This window comes from Callithrix jacchus, chromosome 7 (assembly GCF_049354715.1).
Source record: "Callithrix jacchus isolate 240 chromosome 7, calJac240_pri, whole genome shotgun sequence".
NCBI classification, from domain to species: domain Eukaryota; kingdom Metazoa; phylum Chordata; class Mammalia; order Primates; family Cebidae; genus Callithrix; species Callithrix jacchus.
This window is the reverse complement of record NC_133508.1, coordinates 152,101,236-152,125,559: the sequence shown is the minus strand read 5'-3', so window position 1 is coordinate 152,125,559 and position 24,324 is coordinate 152,101,236. Positions and strand designations below refer to the sequence as shown.

Genomic DNA, 24,324 nt, shown 5'->3' with positions numbered 1-24,324 from the left:
TGTAGAGCCCTTCGGTCTGACATAGCCCTTTGCTCCAGTTCCCTGGGTTGAGGAAGCTGTGTAGCTGCATCCTGCAGGTATAGTTAGTGTTCTCTCTCTAAGCCCACCCAGGCAGCTGAGAGCTCAATGGGGGCGTTTTCTCCAACTCCGGTGGTCTTGCATCTGCTCTCTTGAGTGCTAACAGGTTGAGCAGCAACCTGGGTATTTCCTGCACTGTATCTCTGAGGAGCTGCTACCCCACTCTGTCAGCAGACTCCCCTTTCAATAGTCAATACTCAATATCTCTGTGTTGAGCCTATGAGGAGAGGGACTCTGGTGTGCAAAGGGTATAATTTTGATGTGTTCAAAGAGAGAAAGCTTTGTGGGCTCTGCTTGTGCCCCATTCTCATAGCTATTGCTGACTTTAACCAGTCCAGCCCAGTGGCCCAGTGCCTCCCCCACCTTTGCTTTCCTGAAATGTCATCCTTAAGAAGAACTCAAGTAGCTGGCTGGCCAGCAGACAGACGGGGCGGGCAGACGGGGCGGATCGGAACAGCAGCTGTGCACCAGCCCCAAGCTGGGGAGCTCCACTCCATAAATCACTCTGAAATTTACATCTGGCGCAGCGCTTCCTTTGTGGTTTCCTTAGGCTGTGGCTTCATTATGGTAACTGTATAGGTAGAGAAAAGCAGCTCAGCCCTCCTCACAGTGAGTTGTCACCTAGGGATGGGGGTGAGGGCCAGGGGCTGCAGGAAGCGGAGCTCAGCGCAGCCCTCCTAGGAGCCTCCTTTGCTCCTTGCCAGAGCCCACGGTCCATTGTTTCTGACTTCAGGCATGAATGGAAGCCTCAGTCCTGGGGTAGGCAGTCTGTGCCCAAGCACACTCCTCACCTGGATGTACCTTTTCATATCTGAGAACCCTGTGGCTGTCCTGTCCTGTCCTCTCCTTGTCCCATCCCCACTTCCCCAGCCTGGTTTCTGAAAAGGCAGATCAACCGAAGAGCACGGGACAAATCACCATCATCCTCATCATCCTCAACTAGTATCATTATAGTTCTCCTCTGTCTCCTCCTCCCAAGAACACTGTGCCAGGCACGGGGGTGGGGATGGCCCTGGGATAGAAAACAGCCTCTTTGACCCACAGAAACTTGTAATCTAATTACAGAGACAGGAAATGTCTATGCAGTAGCTGGCCGAGCAAAGCAGCAAATACTATCCGCTGCGTACGGTTGCAGGATCCTTACAGTCAGGACAGCTGGGGAAGGTCTCCTGGGTGAGGAGAATTAAATCAGGTGGTGAAGGACAGTCATAAGTAACTCAATAGGCCAAGGGGAAGCAGGAGCATTCTAGCCAGGTGCAGAGGGAATCCGGGCCCAGGAGTTGCCAAGGCTGCAGAGCCAGTCCCGTGCTCAGACAGCCTGTCTTACTGTCTGAGCTGCAGGTTCCTTCTCAAGTGAGTCCCCTGGTGATCTCCAGCCCGCTGCCCACCAGCAGGCAGAATTTTCAGGAGCAGGTTCATCACCTTGCAGGCAAGGACTCAAGCAAGAAGGCTGCTGCTTGTACCTGTTCGTGGTGCTGTCAAATTTTAATTATTTGGGGGCCAGGGAGGCCCAAGTCATCACAGTGTCCAGGAATGACAGAGCACTGAGTGTGTATAAATTCCCACAGCCAGCACAATGGGGGACAGCACTGATGAGCTGAATGCGGCTGACAGCCAGCTCCCATCTCTGCGGTGCGTCTGATTCCATTCCCAGAGCTGCCCTTTGGACCTGAGGTCAGGAATTCGGCAGCTTCGGAAAAACACCTGACACTCCTGACTCTTGCCTTTGCCCACAAGGTTCTCCTTGTTAGGCAGGCCTGTTCCCACCTCTCTTCCTGGTGCAAACCAATCCACCTTTCAGAGCCCACCTGCCATCATCCTCCACGTGGCCTCCCGGTCTCACAGCAGCTGCCTCTCCAGTGTGTTCTCTGTAACCCCAAGTTGTATCCTGAGTCATATTCTATCTTGTAAAGTCCTCCCAATGGCTCAGGAATGGCTTGTGACCCACTTTTGACTTTCTCTTGTATTTTCCCTCAGGGCTGAGTGTAAGAACCCAGTACTTTCTTGTTAAATGACCAGTGGCTTACTTCATTCAATTAAGACTATATATGGGTGCCCAAGGGAAAGACTATTAAAGAAGTAGTTGGCATGGAATGGGTTAACCTGGGAAGGCTTCTTGGAGAAGCAGCTCAAGTAGTATTTAGAAAATAGCTAGAGTCAGGCTTGGTGGGCAGAGACCCAGCCTGTGCACTCATTCAGAGGTGAATGGGATGGTTTGTGTCTGGGGTAAGACATCCCATTCAGAGGTGAATGGGATGGTTTGGTCAGGTAGTCTGGACCAAAGCAGAGGGTCCGTGACCCACATGCTGAGCAGAAGGAAAGGTACTGTGAGAAAGGGGACTTGGGGGCTGCTCTGTGCTCACCCAAGTGCTGTGAACGCTGCCTGTGTTGCTCCTTGAGTCTGTGCAGGAGAGTCAGATTCGGCCCTGGCAGGTGGCACCAGGCAAGTCCCTTGTTCCTGCCCCCACCCCGTGCTTGAGTTGAAGTACCAAAGCCAGAAGCATTTGCATTGTTTTCTCACGGCCACAGAGCCCTGAGCTCAAGGCTAGTGAAGGGGAGGTGCACATCCGAGGAGTCTAACCCTTTGTTAATTGCAAATCTTAAGCCTCAAGGGACACTCGCCTCCCCAGTCTAGATTGTTCCAGGGAGAAATCTGGGCAGCACAGCAGCTAATATGCCCCGCTGCCTGGAGAGCCAGAGCAAACCGGGCCTGCAGGGCAGTTGGAGGCCTCTTGCATTGCACGGAATTAAGAAACTCAGGCCTGGGATGGAAATTTTGGGAGTCTGCCACATCCATTCCAGCCCTGGGAAGCACTGCCCTCTGCTCTCCCTGTCTCTCTTCCAGATGCCCAAGGGCCTCTGATGGTCTCCTGGACATTCCCAGAGGTGTGCCACTGTCTCTCCAACCAGAGCTTCAATTGGCTAAAATCACCATGCTCTTCCCTCCCAGCTTCCTCTGCCCCTAGTCTCATTATTTCTAAATAAAGCTGTAGATTTATCATTATAATAGAGCCGCCATCAGCCGGGTTTGCTAACATCTCTGTAATCTTGTAGTATTGCTACAGAGGCCTCAGACCCCACTGCACACAACTATTCCTGTCACTATTCCCCGTCCTTCACTGTGGCAGGAGGCGAAGGCTGTAATTGGGGCCATAAATATGTGCTGTGCTTGGTGGTGCTAATGGATTCGGCCATCTTGCTGCCTTACCAGGTCCCTACTAGTTTAGAGTGTGCATGAGTGTGTGTGTGTGTGTGTGTGCGTGCGTGTGTGTTGTTTTTGGACTAGGCTAGAATGTGTGTGTGCATGCATGTGTATGTGTGTGAGTGTGCATTTGTGTATGTGTTGTTTTAGGGGTGTTGAAGTGTCCTATATAACTCCAGAGAGCCTGGACTGAGGATATGCAGGGAGGAAGGGGGGCCTTAAATGGAAGAACAGCCTCTGGCCTGGAAATGAGCAGAGCTGTGCGGAAGGAGTGCAGGCTTTATCGTCAACCCGAGTTGCATTCCAGCTTTCTCACTTTCTACCTTTAAAACCTTGGGACATTATCTAGACTATGCCTCAGTTTTGCCATCAGCAAAATGGGGATAATAATGGTGTCTAGCTCCTATTGGTATTATACGTAGTAAAGGAAACTGCAGTCACCTAGGACAGCGCCGTCACAGAGCAGCTGCTGAGCCCTCTTCCTCTGGTGCCCATGCTGTTGGCTTAGCCCGTGAGTCACTTCTGTGCCACTCCCAGGCCTCACCTTCCCTGTTAGTCCAGGACACCAGTTCTGACTGGTTGTTGAATATTATTATTCCCTTTTAATTTCTTGTCTTGGCTATGGCATGTGTTTTCTGTGTGACCTTGAAAAAGTGACTTTCCCTGCCCGGGCTGCATTTTCCTCATTATTAAACCATCTCTAGAGTCCTGTGATTTTCATCTTCTCCCGTAGAGAGTTTCTTAGCTCTCACGCTTTCACAGGAGAGAGCTACCCATTCCCAAGGAGTGTGGTCTCCATAGCAGAGGCCTAAACCCCGCAGTGACAAGTCACTGGGCGGAATTTCCAGACATCCTCACTCTTCCCTAAGTGTAAGTAAGAGTCAGTCCTCTCTTCAAGCCCTTGGGGAATGTCCTCTGGTGGTTTCTGCCACAGGGGAGGCCCCGCCAACAACCCTTCCTCTTCCTTTGCCGCGAGCCACATCCCTACGCCAGCGCTTAGCTCCCTCCTCCCGTCTCTTTTCCAATCCCATTTATTGGGATGTGCCGGTCATTATTCATCCGGCTCCTGCTAGGAACCCAGGGCACAACCTACTTTGCCATGTTTCATCCTTACCACAACCCTACGGTCAACCCCTATAAGAAAATAAAGAAATGAAGGTTTGAGGTTAAGTGTCTTACCCAGTGTCGCCTAAACAGAAATAAGAAAGCCAAGATCTGAACTCATGATCCTTGCACAGCCAGAGGGAAGCGTGGTTACATTGCTTCTTGGGACAGAAACCAAACTCTGAAACTGTGCAGCTCGTCAGGGGATCCAGAAGAGTGTTTTGTTCTGTTTTTTTCTTTGTGGGCTGGTTAGTTTCTCTCGCTCATCTCAAAATCTGGTCATTTCGGGGAGCAGGTTTGGTGCTGACATTAGATTCCTTGACCTTGTCCCCCATTTCCTTTCTGTGAGCACTGGGTTTGACATGATTTCTCTTTGGTTTAATAGCTATTCATTGAATGCTGACTATGCCCATGCAGAGCCATGGGCTGGGCTGTGGAAAGGAAGGCAAGGCAAGAGCCCTCCACATCAGGGTGCCCAGGCTGCCAGCAACTATAAGAGATGCCCTGTGCCCCCAAGTCCCCAAGCCCTTCATACGCAAGGCACACACCTGGGGACAGACCAGCTCAGGATGCTTACGACACAATTACACATGCTGCCACACTGCAAGCCATGTGCCGCGGTGTTAGGAGACATGAAGAAAAGAAGTCAGAGTCAGATGAGATTGCTCTAGAAAAGTTTCAGGCCAGGCTATGTTGATGACAGTGAAGGACAGAGCACGGTAAAAGAGGAAGTCAGAGGAAGGCGAGTACGTTTCCCTGTTCTCTGTGGACTTGGGGAAGGATCTCGAGAGAACTTCTCTCACGTAAGATTGGGTTTCTTTTCTTTGTGTAATAACTACTTGCAGAGTAATTGCTATGTACCAGGCACCAGGCTGGGAATATGACTTCAACTCCAGTCCTGCCCTTAAGACCTCGCAGTCCAATGGAGGAGGGAGGAAACTAGCTTTGTTGGCTTGGGGACGTGCAGGTCCCTCACTGGCCCAGAAGTTGAAGGAAGGCAGGCCTCCTGAAATGAAATTGCCTTCCTTTCTTGCCTGAAAAAATTTTCAGTTGCATCCTCTTCTCACGCCCACACACTCAAGTCGAGTGAGATCCAAGAGTGGCCACAAAAGGCTTGTTCAAGTAGAGCCAAAGAATTGGCTAATTGATCCACTGTGACTCATTAAATCACCCGGGGATGAAGCTTCCCAAAGCCTCATTGACCAGCAGTTTGATGCAATGCCTTCAAAGTGTCCACCTTGGATCTCAGGCTTCCAGGTCAGTCTATCCTGGACAGCAGAGGGCAGGAGTAAGCGGTAAGCGTATTGAATCTTCACCCACTAAAAGGTCTTCAACGAGCCCTCGAAGAACACACTTGGGTCCTAGAACAACGAACTGTATCGAAGGGACAAACATAGTCCTTGCTTTCAAGGAACTCACAGTTGAACAGAGGTTTCAGAGCAGGTAAAAATCTAATGAAAGGAGCGCAGTTATTTAAATTACATTAAAAGGAAAATGGGGGAGATAGAGGTGAGTATCGAAGTGGGGAGAGTGAGTGAGTGAGTGGGATGACGGATACAGATAGCAGAAGGAGAATTCAGGAACGAGAACTGAGCTTTGGGGAACGCCCACAGCCAGGATGAAGGAGAGAGAGGGGCAGGCAGCAGAGAGCACCAAGCAGGAGGAGAGCAAGAGAAAGGGAACGGAAGAAGTCAGAGGAGGAATTGCTCGGGAATTATTCATTCAGCAATGACCTGTTTGAGCATCTGCTAGGTACCAAGCATGGTCCTAGATGCTGAGGATGCAGCAGAGAAAGTCCCTGCTCTCGTGGAGCTTATGCTGTAATGGAGGAAGGCAAATGACTAAGATAAATAGTATGTCTGAGAGTCATAAATGGCATGGAGAAAACAAAGCAGGGAAATGTGATAGGAGAGTTGGGTTGGGGAGGGTGGGTTGAAGGAAGGATGACAGGGGTGGGCAGGGGAGACCTCCCTGAGAGGATGCCCTGTGAGTAGACCTGAAAGATGGGAGAGAACCCTGCAGATATTTGCAAGAAGAGAGGCCCAGGTAGAGAGAAAGGGGAATGCAAAGAGCCCGAGGTGCGATGGCATCCAGCATGGTCAAAGAACAGGAAAGAGGCCAGGTACCGTGGCTCACACCTGTACGCCTAGCACTTTGGGAGGCCAAGGCAGGAGGATCATGTGAGGCCAGGAGTTTGAGATCAGCTTCTGGCAAAACAGGGAGACTTCATCTCTACAAAAAATAAAAATTTTTAAAAGCTGAGTGTGGTGCTGCGTGCTGTAATCCCAGCAACTCAGAGGCTGAGGTGGGACGATCGCTTGAGCCTGGGACATTGAGGTTGCAGTAAGCCATGATCACACTGGTGCAGCGTGAGCCATCAGGCTGGGCAACAGAGCAAGACCCTATCAGAAAAAAAGAAAGAGAGAAAGAGAGAATGGAAAGAAAGAGAGAGAGAGAGAGGGAGGGAGGGAAAGAGGAAGGCAGGGAGGGAAACAGAAAGAGAGAGAAAGAAAAAAAGAGAAAAACAAAGAACAGCAAGAGGACCAATGTGGCAGAAGCAGAAATGGGGCTGGGGAGGGGAAAGAGTGAACGATGAAGTGGGAGAGGTAAGAGGCAGGAAACGTTAGCGAGGTTGCAAAGGATCGCTGCAGCTGACGGGCTGGGACTAGACCACTGTACAGTCAGAGCAAAGGCAGGGATGTCAGTGGGGAGGCGATGTCCTAAGAAAGAGATGACAGTACCTTGAACAAGGATGGTGGTAGATATGTAAGAGGTGGCTAGTCTCTGAATATACTTTAAAAGTACAGCCAGCAGTATTTGATGACAGATTGGGTGGAGGGTCTAAGGTGTAGGGAAACAGAATGATCAAGATTTTCAGTCTGAGCAACTCAGGATGCTGATTTGGGAAATCTTGGACGAAGAACCAGTCGGGTAGGAAGATCAGGAGCGCAGATTTGGACATGTCGTATTTGAGATATCTTTTGGGCATCCATGTGGTGATGCTGCACAGGAAGCTGGATATAAAGTCTAGAGTCCAAGAGGGAGGCCTTGGCTAAAGAAACAGATTTAGGAGATGTCAGCATATAAATGGCGTCAAGAGCCACACGTTTAGCTAGAAAAGAGGAAAGGAACGGGATTTACCACGAGGCACTCTAACAATTTATGTGGGGCTATGAAGAAAAATCAGCAAAGGAAACTAGCGGAAGGGGGACAGGAGGAAAGCCGGGAGGGTGCGGGGTCTCAGGAACAAAGTGTTTCCGGAAGGAGGGGGTAAGGCTCAGCTGTATTAGATGCTGTGACCAGTCACTCAGGATGCGGATTGAGAACTGGCCATTTCGTTCAGCCTCAGGGAGCTTATCATCGGCCTTGACAAAGGCGGCTGTGGCAGAGCCGGAGTGGGGAAGATCAACTGTGGAACTGGGAAATTTTCTGGAGGGTGCAGCTCTTGTAATGGGTTTTAAAAGGTCTAGGAAGGTTGGTTTGGCAGTGCGCCAACAGTCTAGTTCCACATATGGGCCATAGCTTAGGGAAAAACCGGGGCTGGGAAAGGGGTAGAGTGAGCAACGCTGGCTGACAGCAGCACAGAACAACGCAAGCCAAGACCACCCTTTCCATCAGAAATGTGCAGAAAGGCTCAGTATCCCTAGAATTCTGCCTTAAGTTCCCGAGTGTCTGGACTCCTGCATGCAGGTCCGAGCCAGGATGGAAGCAGAGAGGGAGAGTACTCTGAAAGAGGGCAGCGGGGCAAATCGGCATCACATGGAAGCCCCAGTAGGTGTGAAGGTATGCCTGAGCCTGGGGGCCTGGGAGGCCTGCCCAAACCCATGAAGACTGCTCCCCAGGCTGAGCCCTGCGGCCGGAGCACTCTGAATAATGCATGAAGACAGCCAGCCCTGTGCCCCTCTTTGAGCAATCCAAGTGAGCCCAGCAGTGGCCCTTCCAGCTGCCTCACCCCCGACCCACCTAAGTCAGAAGCCACCGGGTCCCCAGTAGGGCTCCAAGGCTCCCTTGTGTGTTTGCTGCTCAGAAGGAGCTGTGCAGCTCCTCAGTTGCCTTTGCTGGATGTTCATTTGCCCCCATGCTCCCTTGGGCCTGGTCTCATCATCCTTGTTATTCTCTGACACCCCCTCTGGAAATGTCCAGTGCATCCTCCCCACAGATTATTCCTGCCAACCCTGCCAATGCAGAGGACAGATGGGTGGGACCTCTTCTTTGTACCTCTCACCAAAGAAGGAGGAAGTGAAGAGCCTGGTTGCCTCCCTGGAAGGATTTCTTGGTCGGTTGGGAACATCAAGCCAGGAGCAGCTTTTTCTGCTCCAGAATAGTAACAGCAACCTCGGCCCCCGTGTCCTATAGCGACTAGGAGGAAATTGGGGGTTGGAGGGTACTGTGGGGGGGGGTCCCTCCATGCTCAAAGCTCAGATCCTGAGAATGTGCCTCACTGTGTCCAGCCCCAGGTTCTAAAGCAAACGGGACCTTGACTTTTCTGGGGTTGCCCAAGGGACCAAGGCTCCTCTAGAGAAGGATTGCTGAAAATCTACCAGAAAGGAAAGAGGAGAGGCGTAGGTTCCACACTCCATCCCACGGGTAGCCTTCACTAGGGTCCCTGAGGCCAGTCCAGGAGTCAGGCCACACGCTCCCGCAGCTGAGCAGCAGCAGGCCCCTCCGCCACAGGGGAGGACTCCAAGTCCCCAGGCTGCTCCTGCTTCAGAGGTGATGGATGTGCACCCACCCTTCCACACACTCTCACTTGAGCCAAAATTATGACCAGTAGCTGTTCTTGGCTCCAGGGGGCTAAAGGTTTCCCATGTGATTCTGGAAAACAAAGCTAATGGGTCCAGACGGGGCTCTGACCTGCAGTCAGCGGAGCTGCTCAGCTCTGCCGGCCCCGGGTATTCTTTAGTTCTTTCTAAACCTGGCCTTTCACAATAGGTCCTCCTCTGCCGCTTCAGAAGAAATGACCCTACAAAGCTGCCAGAGGCCCAGACAGTGGAGACAGTTCCAGTTCCACTCTCGATGAGTTCCCTATCTCCAGACAGGCCCACTGCCCACTCAGGCCAGCTTCCTGCAGGGCTCAGCTCCCACTGGCCACCAGACCGCAGCCCCGTGTTCACTCCCTCTGTTCGCAGCCTGCTTCAGCACTGAGCTGGTGGGCAAGGAGACCCTGCCCCCGGCCCAGTGTGCCCCTCATTAGTATGCTGTGCCTCTCAATGGAATAAATATCTAATCTTTCCCTTACAAGAGGATGAATGGGAAATCATTAGGCAGTGAGCTCATGCATCAACAAGACGCAGTTTCTCCGGCACAGATGCACTCCCCGTCTCCCCCAGCTTGCTCCCACAGCAAACGCGCTTGGTGCTTCCATCTCCCAGTAACACACGGTGACATTTTCTCCTGGAGAGAGACTGTTTGGTCACAAGGAAAGCAACAGCCAAACACCCCCTCTGGGCACTGTCACAGACTTTTGAACTCCAGGATTCAGCCAGGAGGAAGGGAATGCAGTTTCCTAGATCAGCAGCAATTCAGAGAGGCTAGGGCCATGGGGTGTAACTGTGACCAGAATAGCAACCGGGAGAATTGGAGCAGTCCCTGAGGGGCTTCGCATTTTCCTGCGGACCCGGTGTTATGACTCCATATTTTCATGGATTTGGGGATGGTTAGAGCTGGAAAGAGCCTCAGAGATGACCTGGCCCAACCTCCTCCTGCTACAGATGAGCAATTTCAGACCAGAGAAGTCTCGTACCTTGCTTAGGGTAGTTGTGAGTCAATGCAGATCGACTCCAAACCAGGTCTCATGAGACCCGGCCTATGCCCTTCCTACTGCCTTCCTAGTCTCTGGGTTTTTACGGCAAATTTTCTTGCCTTGTTTTCACTCTTTCCTTCCCAGACCCCTGCCCAGTCACTGGCTTCATCCTGTGCCTGGTAGCCTCTCTACCCTGTAGGTGAAAGAGAGGATTTGGAGTTAAAGGCATGAAATGTCAAAGGGCACAGAGCAAAGACCCCTCCCCTCTCCCAAAAGTTAGTCTTTTCCATGCAAGGAGGATCTAAGACAGGGAATAGGCAGACGGGCAAGCAACATCAGCAGGAAACCAAGGAAGAAAGAGAGGCCGTTTATCAAAACGTTTTGACCCTGAGCCAGTTAACCCCCTACCCAAAATCTCCCCATGGTGCATAAATATTTCTGTCTTGGAGGAGGAAGGAGACAAGGTGAGCTGTAGAGTATAGGTCAGCCTTGTCCAGTTGCTAGCATATTTTTATGGTGTTTTAGTGTCAGAAACAATACAGAAAAATATGGTCTCTACAGCAGCTGTCTTCCCGCTCCCTCCAGCCCCAACGCCCCTGCCAACCCTGAGCCCATCTGGCCCTCATTCATCCTCATCAGCCATCCACTGTAGCCACATTTGCCTCTCATGTCTGAATTGACACCTACTCATTCTCCATGAATATTTAATATCTTCCTTTCTGGACAAAGACCCTGAGACCTTGAGGGCCTCTCCAGAGCTGCACTGAAATCTGGTTAGAGAGCTTTCCATGGAGTCTAGTTGGCCTTGGGGTGAGAGAATTAGAGTAGAGAAACAGCCCCTGGGACAGGATGAGCCACAGCAAGACCTTCACCCACGTCTGGCAGCACCCTCCATCTTGACGGCCTGAGAAGCACCCATGATTGCTTCGAAAGACTGTCATTTTAGAGTCCCGTCCTGCTGACTGTCTGGATGTCACAGTTTAGAGTTCGCCAACATCCTTGACTATGCGTTGGGTTTTCCTAGGAGCTATTTTATATTTTCTTCACAAAACCTGTGTCTGATGTGCTTGGGGTGGGAGGGAATGGAGGTGAGACCAGGAAGGGGTGAGAAAACAAGCCTCAGATGACAGTGTATGTGCAGAATTCCAGCTGCAAGTTAAGCAGGGTATCCGCCAGAGCCGCTTAGCCTCCTGTGTGCCAGGCTGTAAGTAGCGTAGCGTATTCACTCCTCGGCCCTGCCTTGCAGGGTAGGTACTGGTGCTATCCCCAGTCTCCAGATGAAGCAGCTCGGGCAACTTGCTCGAGGCCAGTGGTCACCAGGCCAGTGAGCGGCAGGAGTCCACTTGGGCCAGCCTGCGATATGTGCTCTGAGCCCTCCCCCATTTCTGCCTCTCAGGAACTGGCTCACAAAGGCTCACTCCCTGCATCCTTCCTCATCCTGGGGGCGGGTGGGGGGCGGAGAGCATACATGATCATGGTCCCTTTTGGCACCAGTATTCTGCCTCTGCCGAAATGTCGTCCTCCTCGTGGCCTCTGACAGCTCTTCCTTCATCGACCCAGTCACAGAACAAGGGCCCAGCTTCACATCCCAAGCAACATGAAGTGAAGAGCAGGTCAGCTGTGACACAAAGTGAGTGTTTACCCTCCCACCGCCCAGGGGTACAGCAGACTGCTGGTGGGCACCTGCCCCCAGCTCCCCACCATCCCCATCATTCTATTGTCTTCCCTTTTCCTTCTCTGCAAGTTCCTTCTCTGCAAGTTCCAGGCCTCAAATCCAAACAACCACACATCTCTCTTGAAATGGCCTGACTTCTCTCCAGCCCCCTGCCCCAGCTGCAGCTCAGTTCCAGTCCCCATCTTTTTACATTTAAAACCCAAAAAGGTTTTTAATTGAATAACTTGCCATTATTTCCAGGAGCAGTGGGAACCCTAAGATTGTTATATTGCCTTGACCAGGCCCCACCCTCCACAGAAGGCTTTTATGGTTTCAAATGGCATTTGCTTTCTCTGTTTCCTAAGAATTGCTATGGCCATTGGGGCTTGTAGAGCTGTTTTCCTGTATATGCGGAGACAGGCCCCTCCTTAGGGCTTGGGTGGAGCTGCCACCTGAGATAGGAAGGGAGAAGCCTCTCATCTCAGCCCTCCCAGTTCTACAAGTCTCCTGAGAATAAACCAGTCCTTCCGTCCAAAATGGGGCCTGAGAAGGAGTTCCCAGCCAAGTGGAAGAATTGGATGTGGTCTCAGCCAGAAAAGAGACAGAGTGTTAGAGATGCATGTCCAGAAAAGAGAGATGCGCCTCCTCAGGGACGGGCAGGGAGCTGCCAGGGAAGAACCCAGGGAGGGGCCTGCACAAGCCGTCTGGGGCTGGAGACCCTGAGGCCGAGTGCTTTGCTTTGCCTGTGGTTATTGCCTTTTGTGCACTGTCACTGTTTGAAGAAGTTGCTTACACTGCTGGGCTCTTTCAGGGATGGGATGGGGACAGGAGCAGGTTTCAGTCTACACTGGGGTCGGAGCTTTAAAGAGAATGCAGGGACAGAGTTTGATGGAGCACCTAGAACCAGAAAGAAAACCCAGAAGGAAAGAAGGGGAGTGTCGGGGAGAGAGGGGTCACTTCAGCCCCTGCGGCCTGTCAGCCTTCTCCAGAGCTCCTCTCTGCTGCCCCTAAAAGGCTTCACACCTTGTTTGAATAAGAGAGGTCACAGCTCCAGAGGAGGAGAGTGGGGAGGGCAGCCTCTTGTGCAACCCCTGCATGCACGCATGGACACATCGCTGGCCTGGGGCTCTTTCCCAGGGTGAGTCTGTCCCTCCTCCAACCCTTGGTTGACTCACATCTCTAGTGACACATTGGACCATGTGCTAGGAACAGTCCAACTTCCAGAGAGAGAGCAAAACAGCTCTGGCGATGTGTCATGACAACATGATAAACATTTCCCTTCTTGAGAAGTTGGGGACAGGGCTGGCTTTGTGACTTGCACCTGCTTGAAGATGCCTCCCCCACATTGTCAGAGCCATCTCCAGCTGAGTCACCCCCACAGGGCCCTGTGAGAGCGACACTGCCGGGAGCCCTGCCCAGCCCCTCCTGGGTTCAATACATCAGACGAACTAGTTGAAAGTCAGCTGGAAGTGAAAAGGCAGGAAGGAGGGCACCGGGAACAGCCAGGCTCAGAGCGCCTAGTCTCAGGGGCCCTGGAGAAAGGGAGGTGTGAGTCAGGTCTCTAACGCTGTCAGGAATCCAGGGCGGGCAGGCCCCGACAGGCATTTTGAAAGTGGGGAATTAGGAGTCAAGGTGACTTTTATGAGAAAGGGGAAATTATGAGAACCAACCTTTCTTAGTGCTGCTGGGTCTTTTTGGTAGGTTTGGGGAGAAAAAGGAGCGGGGGGAAAGGCTGGCAGTGAAGGCCTTTGTAATGCCAGCTCCTGCTGACAGGCCATTTTTGGTGAGTCCTATCCAAGTCCAGGCAGCCACCCAGCTCTTTTTAGGGAGTGGGTGTTCCCTGAGGAAAGTATTCCCCCAGCCCTATTTGGAGAATTTTTACCAGAAAAACTCTGGCTGCGCTCCTCTCTGCCTCCTGCAAGAGATAGGAAAGGAGAATCTCAGCAGAACCCTCCACCGCCCACCTTGAGTCTGGCAGCCCCGTGTGTGTGTGCGTATGTTCATGTACACACACACACACACACACACGCACACACACGAATACACACGCTGTGTCCATCCTACGCCAGGGAAGCAGCAAGGGGCTCATTCCTGTTCCATCTTGTTTGATGGGCTGTCACTCCTCCTCCCGCCAGAGGACCCCAGTCCCCAAGAGATAGATATTTTTCAGTTCCCTTAAGAAACTGTTTGGAAAAGAATCTCTAGGACACCTCTCCGCCTGAAGATGATGTGGCTTATGAATACTCATAAGGGTGATTATAATAAAACCCAACTGCTTCCATGTCAGCTTGTGTCTCTCACGTGTTGAGAAAGGAGGATAAAGAGTCTCTCTTCATTCCACTCATGGGGAAGCTGAGGCCCTGATGAAGGTATATTGCCTTCAAGGCCTCACAGTCAGCTCTGGGCTCTCAGTCAGGACCTGTGAGACTCTGCAAGGGGCGTGGATCCAAGGGCTGACTTGGTGCCAGACCCCGAGAGCCTGCAGGTAAGGAAGAGGTGGAGTCAGGAGGCTGGGGCTTGAAGCTGGCCTCTGCTATGTGGCCTCAATCGAACCTCTTCACCCCTCTCTTTCCTCGTTAGCCAAATGTGGACAATGATCTCTGTCACAGGGCTGTGACTAGGGTGCAATACAATTTCAATGAGACAAGGGCCTTCCTAGGTTCCTGCTGTGGTTTATTGCTCTTGAATCTAACAACAATAATAACTAATGTGTTTATAAATAAATTTCCAAGGACATGATCTCATTTAACCTCAATACAGGAAGAGATCAGTATTTCCATTTTACAGATGGGGAAAACTGAGGAAATCTGCTGAAGTCGCTCAGTTTTAAAATGATAGAGCAGAGAACCAAAACTCAGATTATTTTCTTTAAATGCTGTATAACTAATATATTGTACCCTTCTTTGCCTCAAGGAAAAGTATTACATTCTTGTTTTAGATATTTTGGAAGATATAGAAAGCCACAAAAAATACATTTCACCATAAGCCCATTCTCCCGAGAATACTGCAACCTGCATTTCAATGAGCCAGAGTCCTCCTGTGGCTTAGAAAACAATGTGAATGCAGTTAAGGGCGAGGACTGCACTGGAGACTGGGAGGGTTGATGCACTGACTGGGTTGGGCCTGGAAATGTCCGAGATTAAGGAATTTTGGAGGAATGCTGGAAAGAAGGGAAGATGTGGAGTGGAGAACAGGAGGGAGGAGAGTGTGAGGTGTGCAGGGTCGAAGCTCCGAGGAGGGACAGTGAGGACAGCCCAGCCTTCTCAACAAAGACCAAGGCCACTGCCCATCTTGTATCAGCAAGTCCCTGAGCTCTCTGAGACATTGAGTAGGAGGGGCCATGGCCTTCTCCGATGATGAGGCTGACATCCTAGAAGACTCTCTGGAGAGTCCTGCAACCTCACAGATACTGCCAACCTTCCCCCGGGGGGCTTGGTGGCTATAGAGACATCACCTGCCCCTCTTTGGCCAGTTAGCTGCCCAGTGGGCAGGGCGGCAGGGACAGCTTCAACTAAGGCCCTGCCTGTAGGCATGGGCAGCATGAGGTCTGATGCAGCTCTGTTCCCCAGCCAGGGCAGCATCAGCAGCTCCTTCAGGCCACACAACCCTGGATGTCTTCCCAGTGATGTGGGGGTGGGTCCTAGCCAGCCACGCCCTCCTTACCAATCCCTGACTGCAGGTGCCCCAGGGGCAGGGACATCTTGCCTTTATATAGCACTATGAAATTTACAGGGCCTTTTTGCACACGTTGTCTCATTGAATCCTCAGCAGGTAGGAGGAATTATCCTAATTCTGTAGATAGAGAAAATTAAGAGAGACTGAGTGAATTATCTGAGGATGCACAGCAAGTAATAAAAACATTTACTTATTTTGCTTGTCACTTTGTGTCGCTCCAGAAAAGATTTAGCTAGCTCATAAGACACGACAGGATTAAAAATAAGTTTAAAACATCATTAAAGAGTAGAAAAAAGTAAGTGAAAGAATGGAAAATTCTGGAGTCCAGAGAGTTTCCTACACAATGTGTACGCCTGCTGTCCAAACCTGCCCAGAGGCAGGCCACCTGATTGACTTGAAGCATTCTGACAAATAACACTGAAAGGGAAAGGTAGTCACAGAATCCAGTGTCCGTTAAGTAAAGGTGAACCAGAGGCTTAGGAGACACAAAGCTATTCCTGGTTCTGGGACAGGAGGGAATTTTCTACCGAGGGCCTCACATAGGGAACACCATCACAGGGGCAGTTCAGAGTGGGGTCTTCGGATTCTGAGACCTCCTGAACATCTCTATGCTTCCACTTCTTCAACTGCAAAGTGCTGGTAATTATAAAACCTCACTTATAAATTTATTGTAACAAATACATGAGAATCTTTAAAAGACATTTTAAAAAACAAGTTACTGAGAGAATGTGCAAAGCCCCCCCTGCCCCCCCCCCATCACATCCTACTCAGTCAGAGCTGCGGAAGCACTGGGCGAATGATTCTCAGCCTTTCAGAAAACCAAGCTGGCTTGGCACGGTGGGCCCTGGGGTCCGGCTGCCTGAGTTCAAGCCGTGCCTCCCTACTCTTTAACATAACATCCCCATGCATGTTTTCTCGTGTGTAAAATGTGGGTAAAAATAATCCCTCTTCCATAAGGTTGTCGTGAGGATTAAAGAAGAGAATCCACACAAACCTCAGCCAAGTGCCCGTGGGCACACAGCAAGCACTCACTGGATTCCAGCTGTGTGTAGAATCCTTAAGGTTCTTCCTTGTTGTCATCCAGTGTTACAGGTAGGCAGTTCCTGGAATTCGGGAATTTCCATGTCCCCTGGAGCCTTGAACCCTGGCCTTGCATCCAGTAGGTGCTCGATTTATATTTGTGGGATGAATTGGAAAGTAAGAGAAAGGGATTCCAGCTCAGTGTAGGAGCTGGAATACTCCATGCAGAATCATCAGGGACACACAGCCCCTCCAAGCCTCTGTTTCCTCATCTGTGAAATGAGAAGAGGCCTTTGTAATCTCTGGGGACCCCGGAGCTCTCACACTGATCACCAGAGAGGTCTTTATGCTTCAGCTACTAACTGCAGAAGGGCCTTGGTTGGGAATTCCTTAAAGAGAGGTGTCAGGCCCACCTGGTTCCCACCTTTGTCTCCAGGTAGGACTGGGCTGGGACGGAGTTGCTGGATGCTCTGCAGAACTGTGGTGCCTGCCGGGGGCAGTGATCACAGAGACACAGAAGCCTCCCCAGGTCCAGGAATCTGTGATTTCCTGCCGCTGGGCCTGGCAGGAAGGGGCCTAGGTGTGCCTGGGAATGGGCTGTTTCCACTCCCGCTTGGACCCTGCCCCCTTCAGGAAGAGTTGCCTCAGCTGACACCACCAGGAGATAGCTCTGTCTGGTGTGAGAGGAGAGGCAGATGGGGATGCGAGAAGATGGAAGAGGTGAGAGAGGAAACGCTGGCTGCTGTGTGGGAAGCCAGAGAAAGCTGGGCATGGACTTAGAGAAGGAACCTGAGCCGTGGGGACAGTCGGGAAGCAGCAGGCCGCTCTGCAGTAGCAGCAGGAGCCCCAGGGACACCCCGCCGGTGGGTGCGGCATGGCCTGCGGGCTATTGCCTCCCCTGGATGGCAGGCAGCACCATTCCTGAGCAGGGACGTCTCCAGGTTCATACAATGTGAACAGACAGTTTCTCTTAAGCGGGGAATGGGGGATCTGCAAACTTTGGCTGTGGTGCTCAGGTGCCCCCCTGGAGGAGGGGGGCCTCGGCTTCTCCCTGGGCCTCCCTCCTCCCAGCCTGAGCCTCATTCTGTTTCTGCCCCTCTGTACTTGGTGCCTGGAAGAGAGGAAATAACTATTAGTGTCACCTGCTTACCAAGGGGAGACATTAGCCAGCTCTGGCAGAACATGTGGCCTGTAATTTTTGGAGGAGTTACAATAATGGAGCTAATTTGGCGCTTCATCATTGTGCTCCCGGGCGAGCAGGGGGAAGGGAGGCCTGGGGCCCGGTTTAGAGCAACTTCCCAGCAAAGGGCTCTGCACCTCCTGGGGAATCTCTGAGATCCTGGCCCCATGCTCTCTCCTCCCTGTCCTCCTCTCCCACACCACGTGCTTCTCCTTCCAGTGAGGCATCGTCAGGATGCAGTCTGGAGGTGGCCGAAGCCAGCCCACCAGTGGCCAGAGGCAGCTCCGCAGCAGGGTGGAGCAGGAAGGGGCCGGAAAATATCCGGAGTTTGCTCTGCACTAGATCCATGAGAGGTGTCTCCAGCGCACACACTCATTTGGCTTCATGGTTCACCCTATTTTACTAATGAGGAGGTGAGGTCTTCTGGTACAATGCTCTCATTTTGTAGCTGAGGATACGCAGCTCAGGGAGGCACAGTGGCCTGTCCCATATCATTCTACCGATTCGCAGCAGAATCAGGATTTTAACCCAGGCCTCTGGGAGCCAGCTTAATTTTTCCCTTAAATTATCTTACTGGGAACATCTGAACTGGAGCCTGGAGGCTGAGAAGATGCAGGATGCCCTCCCCAATCCTACTGATTGAAGGTGCTGCTGGGTAGGGAAGCCCCGGGCTGGGAGGGAAGAAAGAGTTAGCTTCTCTGGGGCCCTGCAGGCAGGAGCTGGGGCCTCTGAAATGCAGGCTGGAAGATGCCTCATTCCCACACTCTATCCAAAACAACTCCAGGTGAGGAATATTATCAACAACTTTACAGTAGACAGGGGAAACACTTCATTAGCTTAGAACTTCTTCATATATAGGATTCCTCCTCCCAGTCCTCTGGGCTGCTCCCCAGAGATCTCAGGTACAAAGACCTGTGCAGAGAGGACCCAGAGTTCTTCCACTGAGCTTCTGTGGTGGGGGCAAGAGCTTTGGCCCAGGGGTTCTGCCCCTACTGGCCTAGCCTCTCCCCCTACCTTCTTCTCCTGAGGCAGTGTCTGCTGCAACAGTGTCGCACTTAGTGAGACAATGACATAATAGGTGCCTTTCATGAGAAATGGCGGGCTGAGGCCAGGGTGCTGCACTAGCAGGTTTAAGTGAGCAGGATGGATCTCTTGTAGTCTGTAATGCAGGGCGACACCATCCATTTGTCTCCTTCCAAGAGGGGGAGGCGGAGGCAGGCAGAAGGGAGGCAAATATTCTGTCTTGGAGCTTCCTCTCTCTTGCTTCTTGCTTCCAGAACATCAAAAAATTTCACCTTCAAAACCTACACAGCCCTTGGCACCCCTAACCCTCAATAACCAGGGACGGAAGGTGGGGTGGAGTGCAGTGGAGCATAGACAGTCCCAGAGGAGGCTGGGTGGGATGGAGGAGAAGAACAATGCCTTCAGGGTCAATGCACTTGAGTCCAAAGCCAAGCTTAGCACAGGAGACCCTAGGCAAGTTCCTTAACCTCTATGAGTTTCTGTACAATGTGGAGATAATTATGAGTTCCTCCCAGGCACAGAGCATGAGTAAACTGAATTTAATATGTGTTAAGGGCTGGGCACTGTGGCTCACAACTATAATCCCAGCACTTTGGGAGGACGAGGCGGGCAGATCACAAGGTCAGGAATTGGAGACCAGCCTGGCCAGCACAGTGCAACCCTGTCTCTACTAAAAATACACAAATTAGCTGAGTGTGGTGGTGCATACCTGTAATCCCAGCTACTCAGGAGGCTGAGGCAGGAGAATTGCTTGAACCAGGAGGTCAAGGATGCAGTGAGCTGAGATCGCACCATTGCACTCCAGCCTGGGCAACAGAGCAAGACTCTGTTTCAAAAAAAAAAAAAAGTGTTAAGTACTCAACATAGTCCCTACAAACTAGTAGATGCTCCGTAATTGTCTCCTCCTCTCTTGATTTTGGCTTTGGTCACCAAAATAATTGGGTTCAAAGAAGTGGAAGAAACTTCAAAATCCTGGCCAGAGAATGAGTGTTCAGTTGGTTCTTCCAACTAGATAAAAGCAATGGTTGTCAGTCCCTGAGACGTTCCTGGGCTTGTTAAACACCGATGATTGGGCCCTGCCTCCTGAGGGTAGAGCCCAAGAATTTGAGTTTCTGGTAAGTTCCAAGTGATGTTGAACTTACTGGTCAGAAACCCATCCTTGGAGACCTATGGCAATAAGGAATATTTGAAGAATGGTGTCAGATATCTTTGAAACACTGTCATTGCTTAATATCTAAGTTTCTTAAACCCTGTACATTTGGATGAGGCAGCTTCTTCCTAAAATACAGCCACCTATTGTACCTTTTGGTGCAAAGGAAAAAGGCAAACAGAGATAGTGAGGGCCAGGACGAGTCCAGGAGCCCACATGGCTTCAGTCCAGAAGCCTTGTTTGTGCCCAGTGCAGGTGAAGAGGCCTTTTCTGTCTTCACTTTTGCTTGGTAGTCCTGATAGTTAATGACTGCAGTTGCATTAGGACATGTTTTACGTCCTAATTTTTTCCACTTATCTGATCTTGACAAATGTTTGTTAAGCAACAGAAATTCTTCCAGCAGTGTGTAAAGATAAATAATAATTATCGTAACCAAAAAAAAAAAACCTGCACCAACCATGGTCACCTTTGTGGAGCTCAGTACCACCAAAGCCAAATGCCCATTGTGGGCCTGGGCACTTGGAAGTCTCCTGTCGGCAAAGTGAAAGAAGCTGTGAAGGTGGCCATTGACGCAGGATATCGCCACATCGACTGTGCCTATGTGTATCAGAATGTGCATGAGGTGGGGGAAGCCATCCAAGGGAAGATCCAAGAGAAGGCTGTGAGCAGGAGGACCTCTTCATCATCAGCAAGTTGTGGCCCACTTTCTTTGAGAGACTCTTCGTGAGGAAAGCCTGTGAGAAGACCCTCAAGGACCTGAAACTGAGCCATCTGGATGTCTATCTTATTCACTGGCCACAAGGATTCAAGTCTGGGGATGACCTTTTTCATCCCCAGATGAAGGTAAAATGATCGATGGAAAAGCAACGTTCTTGGATGCCTGGGAGGCCGTGGGGGAGCTGGGGGTTGCGGGGCTGGTGAAAGCCTTTGGGATTTCCAATTTCAACCACTTCCAGATCGAGAGGCTCTTGAACAAACCTGGACTGAAATAGAAACCAGTGACTAACCAGGTTGAGTGTCACCCCTACCTCACGCAGGAGACACTGATCCAGTAGTGCCACTCCAAGGGCATCACCGTTACAGCCTACAGCCCCCGGGCTCTCCGGATAGACCTTGGGCCAAGCCAGAGGACCCTTCTCTGCTGGAGGATCCCACGATTAAGGAGATCGCTGCAAAGCACAAAAACACTGCAGCCCAGGTTCTGATCCGTTTCCATATCCAGAGGAACGTGATTGTGATCCCCCAGTCTGTCACACCAGCACGCACTGTTGAGAACATTCAGGTCTTTGACTAAACTGAGTGATCAGGAGATGGCAACCATACTCAGCTTGCACAGAAACTGGAGGGCCTGCAACATACAGCACCCCGTTCATTGGGAGGAGCATCCCTTCAGTGCAGAATATTGAGGTTGACGCTCCTGGTCACGTTACACAGGGGATTCTCTCTCTTCGCTGAAGCGTGACTATCTCCACTCAAGTCCTATTTTGGCCAAGCTTATCTGAGGTCACAGTGAACTTGGTCCTGTCGCAGGCCAGAATCAAGGTGCTGTTTTAGACATTTATTTCTATATATTCAACTAGGATCAGAATATCACAGAAAAGCATGGCTTGAATAAGCAAATGACAATTTTTTCCACTTATCAGATCTCAACGAATGTTTGTTAAGCAAGAGAAATTCTGCCGGCACTGAGGGTGTTAAGGTAAGTAATAAAAAATAATTATCATAACCACAAAAAAAGGACATGTTCTATGTCACAGAGATCCTAATAGGGACTGACCTGGGGCAACCTCAGAATCTCTTGCCTTATGTCACAAATTGAGGATATGTGAGACTCACCTGGGAAGCCTGTCAATAATGCAAACATCCAGGACCCCCCTCCAGAGACTATGACTCAGTAGATCTTGGGTGCAGCTCAGGAATCAAGTCCCCAACTCCCAACCTTCTAATGCAGGGAATATTCAGCCCACCCACTGAGGACACCTATGAGGCTCCACCCTGAAACCATCTCAGCGACCACAGCAACTGCTGAACCACAGAGGTTCAGCAAGGGCCTCCTCTTGTCACCAATTCATTTTGCCACCTTAACCAGGTGAGCTCCCACAAAGCTGAGTTGCTCATTAATTCAACAAATATTTGTCAGCATCTGTTATACACCAGGCACTGTGCTCAGTACTGAGAATACAGTGGTGAGTAAAATAGGGGGTTGAGGTTAGGGTGAGGCAATTGAAGTACCCAGGGGGCAGAATGGAAGGGGGCGCTCACTCTTGGAAGCATGAACCTGACAGTGAGCACCTCCTTCACTTTGTACCTGGGCACCTGCTTCACCTCACCCTCATCCTGGCCCTGGCAAAACAGACCCAGACCCTGTCCTTTGGGAACATAGTTGGCGGCAGAGGGAGGCGCTGGAGGAAGTGGCCTGACATGAGTGGGTGTCTGCCCTGTGAAGAGCTGGGGAAAGAGCGGTCAGTCAGAGGAAGAGAAAGCACAAAGTCACGAGGCAGGAAGAGCCTGGGGCATTTAAGGAAGGCTGTGAGGAGAACCCCTGCGTGGAAGAGGCTGAAGAATCAGCCCGTTCGTGGAGGGCCCTGTAGATCTTGGTAAGTGCTTTTGTTTTTATTTCTAGCGCAAGGGGATGCCATTGGAGATTTTTTTTTTTTTTTTTTTTTTTGAGACGGAGTCTTACTCTGTCGCCAGGTTGGAGTGCAGTGGTGCAATCTCAGCTCACTGCAACCTCCGCCTCCCGAAATTCTTCTGCCTCAGCCTCCCAAGTAGCTGGGACCACAGGTGCGTGCCACCATGCCCGGCTAATTTTTGTATTTTAAGTAAAGACAGGGTTTCACCACAGCCAGGATGGTCTTGATCTGTTGACCTCGTGATCCGCCTGCCTCAGCCTCCCAAAGTGCTGGGATTACAGGCGTGAGCCACCACACCCGGCCGCCATTGGAGATTTTAAACAAGGAGTGGTGCAGTCCATTTTCCATCTGGGGAGGAGCACTCTGGCTGCTGCTTGGAGAATGGGGCAGCAGAGCAAGGGAAGCAGGGAGGGCAGATAGGAGGCAGCTGTATGGGGGCAGCGGGAGAGGCTTTGGCCTCCGTGTGGCACTGGAGATGGAGAGAGGTGGATGACTTGAGATGGAATGCAGAGTTAGAATTCTCAGGCCTCGACGATGATCTAAATGCAAAAGAGGATGGCAGATGCCCACAAAGTTGTCTCATTTCTGGCTTGAGCAACTGGCTGTGTGGAAGGGCCACTTACAAGTTGGGGAAAATTAGAGAATGTAAACAGAAGATGAAAAGGGCAACTCTGAGCATCTGAAGCTTTAGATTTCCAGCCACATGGCCATATCATATCAGATAGATGGGTCCGGAGTCTAGCAGAGACGTCTGTGGAGAGGCTATTGTGGCTGAGAGAGGAGAGGAGAGGCTTGACGAACTCCGCTGTTTGGAGGCAGGGATGGGAGAAGAGGCCAGCGTAGGAGACCTGAAAGAAGCAGCCAGAGAGGTGGCAGGAGAACCCGAAGGAAGGGGAGTTTTCAAGACCAGGGCAGTCAACTCTGTGAAAGGCTGGAAAGAGCCACTCCATGGAGCACCTTGCCATGGCCAGGCCCAGAGATTCTGGAGTGTGGGAAGCAGGAGGTGGGGAAAGATCTCTATCTTCAGGGTGACTGTCCCCAAAGAGATGGTGAAGCTAAAGCCACTGTCGTGCAATGCGGGCATGTGCCTTTGCCTGAGACCAAAGCCCTGCCTATTTGTCACCCCACCTCAGGGCACTTGCTTGCAGGAAACAGTCCTCAGCTGCCCCAAGAGACTCCTGGGGACCAAGGTATCTTCCCTTCTGCTGAGAGCCCCAGCCCCCACAGCCCTGTGAGGGGCAGAGAGCAGATCCCTCACCACGGAGCTGACTGCCCTCTTCCCAGGGGAAAGACAGCTGTTTGACAGCCACGCGGCAGGACAACTTGTGGCAAGAAATGCAGATGGATTCTCATCATTAAGTTCATTAACGTGCCATTTACTCCCCATGCCGCCCCTGTGGTTAATGAAGACGACAGGGGAAGGCCCAGCTCTGAAGTGAGGTCCTCGGCTCTGGCCTCTCATGCACACTCTGTGGCACAGACTCCCTGCTTGACCGGGCATTGCCACACCATCTCTAAAACTTCTCCAAACTCCACTCCCCTCAAGCTCCTTTCCACCCCCTCATAGCCCCTCTTCTTCTCCACCCACCTTTTAAAAAGTCCTTAGGAAGAGATCTGCACCTCCCAGTGTGATTCTGACTCATGGATATTTGCCCAAAAGTAATGGTGCATGTGAAATGCTAAGCCTCTTTTCAAGGGCAGGTTCATGAAGAAGAGGCTGAGAAAAAGTTTCCTAAATAAGACCATCTGTTTCCCTGAAGATGCTCAGATGCAGAAACATTTGCTTCCCGCTGATGTGCTTTAGTCTCAATGGGTCCCTAGGACAAGCCCAGCCTCAAGGATCTCACCCGGGTCCTCTCTGC

General features: G+C 51.2%; 1 protein-coding gene and 1 pseudogene across 15 annotated transcripts in view; both read left to right on the top strand.

Moving 5' to 3' along the window:
* The window catches only part of SYT6 (synaptotagmin 6), a 68,895-nt gene that overhangs the window by 21,970 nt on the left and 22,601 nt on the right, over positions 1-24,324 (top strand). The gene's annotated exons all lie outside the window — the stretch shown is intronic.
* Positions 20,288-21,355, top strand: LOC100412976 (aldo-keto reductase family 1 member B10 pseudogene; annotated as a pseudogene).